This window comes from Pristiophorus japonicus, chromosome 7 (genome assembly GCF_044704955.1).
Source record: "Pristiophorus japonicus isolate sPriJap1 chromosome 7, sPriJap1.hap1, whole genome shotgun sequence".
NCBI classification, from domain to species: domain Eukaryota; kingdom Metazoa; phylum Chordata; class Chondrichthyes; family Pristiophoridae; genus Pristiophorus; species Pristiophorus japonicus.
The window spans coordinates 233331071-233333519 of NC_091983.1; the positions used below are offsets into that span (position 1 = coordinate 233331071).

Here is a 2449-nt window from a genome sequence, read left to right on the forward strand (position 1 = left end):
GATCTGGAATGCACAGCAATGATGGTGGAAGCAGATTCAATTGTAACTTTCAAAAAGTATTGGTTAAATAACTGAAAGGGAGAAAATTGCCAGACTAAGTGGAAAGTGCAGCGCAGTGGGAGAGCTCTGTCAAACAACTTGCTGGAGAGAGGGAAGAAGGCAGAGAGTAAGCTCATTTAAAGGCAGCCTGCACTCAAAGAGAAGAGTCCTCATTCCTGAACTGGATTTTTTTTTTAAATTCGTAGCCAATCTTTCCAATTCTTTGTCAAATCACAAACACCAGAGGTCACCTTGCACACATCAAGGATCACTCTGCGCCAATGCTCTTAGCCAAAAGGCCTAGAGCCACTGCACCGTTCCTGGAAGTACTGCAATACCAGGTTCGTGCCATGGAGGTGGATGGGTCAGGCCCCCCACACACCTCCGTGGAGGTGGATGGGTCAAGCCACCCCACCCACCTCCTATTTCCAAAAAGCATAGGAGAACCACCTTCCTGATCCAGGGAGAACCACTTTGGGGTCATGGTTACTCCCCTGTCAGGTCAGTTACGCATGATCTTAGCCAAAAGGCCGAGAAGCAAACTGGATGTGGCAGAAGCAAGTGGGAGGAACAGAAGAGCAGCTAATTCCAGGGTAGGAATTGGTTATGGCCCTTGTTCGGGGAATGACAAGTGGGTGAAGATGTCACTGGTAGGGCAGAGGTAGAAGACCACTTGTATCTTTCTTACTCCTCCCCACAGCAGCACCTAATTAAGGTGATCTAAAGCAATAACACAGGTAGAGATGGTATATCGGCAGTTACCATGACGATCCTCTGTAGTTTCAGTAGGTGCCTGATCGTGTTGTACCTTTGTTTGCGCTCCCAAACCTTTACACAGGCAAGCTGCAGATGATCCAGAATAAGCTGCAGCAGCCACTGGCCCCGGAATGTCCGTGTCCCCAACAGGTTCGGCTGCATGGCTGCTCAGGATCACCAAGTCTCCCCCCGCCAGGCCACATCCTGACATTAGTTTGTGCTGAATCTGGGGGTTTCCCCAGGCAGCCTGGATATCCCGCCAGAGAGCTGTATTTACATACGCTGCATTAAGCTGGTTAGGTGCTTTTTTGGGCCCCAACGAGGAAATCATTTAATTCTGGGCCCACCAATGAGGGACCAGTATTCAGAAAGACATTGACGGACCAAGTTCTTCAGCCACACCAGGCTGTTACACTCCTCATAGACCAGTAAGGAGCTGTTCCCATATTCCACCTGGTCACCAGGGTGGGTGCCCCTGTTACACCACCACTGGGTCACTGCATCGGTTGGCCGTTTTACCTGTCTGAGATCCGATAACTCAGCACAGACTGCAGATTACACCAGGGGGTGAAACCCGTCCTGGGCGGAAGCTCGATTTTCTTTTCTATTGAATTCAATGGAACCGGGCGGAATGTAAAACGTTAGCGGCCGATCTGCTATCGCCCAATTTGCTCTGCCGCCCAAGACAAGTTTAATCCATTGGGTCCTTCCTGATCTGTATGGTTCAGTTCCACAACACAGGACAACTTACCCACTGAGACAACCGCCGATTATCAGAGACCCATATTTAAACAAGGGGAGATATTTTTTATTCATTCATGGGTTGAGGGCATTGCTGGCAAGGCCAGCATTTATTGTCCATCCCTAATTTCCCTTGAGAATGTGTGGCTTGTGATTGTGGGAACAGGAACAGATCAGGAGATGGCTGATTTCTGCCATGAAGTTTACTGCCTTGAGCCTTTAGGGTCCATTTCATTCAAAGTAAGTATATTCAGGAGCCCACTGTTTGCTGCCTTGTTTGTGCCAGCTCATTTTACTTTTGTAACTAAGAGACAGAAAGACATTTTATCAGTGCTTGTTTTTGTGGAAACATTTGAGTCAAGTTTTATGGAGCGGGAAAAATCTGCTTTAAGAAATTATATTAAATTCTATGTTTTGTTCCAAAAATGATCTTTCATTTAATTGATCAATTCATTCCTGCCTGTCTATTCCTGGAGAGGCTTGATACAGTCCTATCATTAAATTATCTCAGGAATAACTTGCACAATTAGTCTCAAGAAATGGATGTTTTATTGCCTGTGAAATAATGTCCCTTTGCTTGCAAGGTTTCCTGGCATAATACAATGGGAATCTTCACACCTTACACCAAACCATATTCCCATTTGATTTCCAGATTTCCATTTGTATACCTAATACAAAATTTGGGAACCAATCATTTAAGCCCTTTTGGATCTGATTATTTATAAACCTCCATACATACTACATGTATTTGCCTTTGCGATCAATTGTTCCTTGTAGTCTTTGTTGTTCTGATATAACATCCTCTGCCTGCCTATTTATTCCTTTAAACAGTCCCTTTAATTACTTGTGCATGGTTTATCATGTTCCCACATTTTCTTTATGTCAATTCACCTGATTTTCTTCCTCAATTGCT

At 45.1% G+C, this 2449-nt stretch overlaps 1 pseudogene; it reads right to left on the bottom strand.

Annotated features, from left to right (window-relative positions):
- Nucleotides 1-343: 343 nt before the first annotated feature.
- On the bottom strand, nucleotides 344-581 carry LOC139267583 (U2 spliceosomal RNA; annotated as a pseudogene).
- Between the last annotated feature and the right edge of the window lie 1868 nt (nucleotides 582-2449).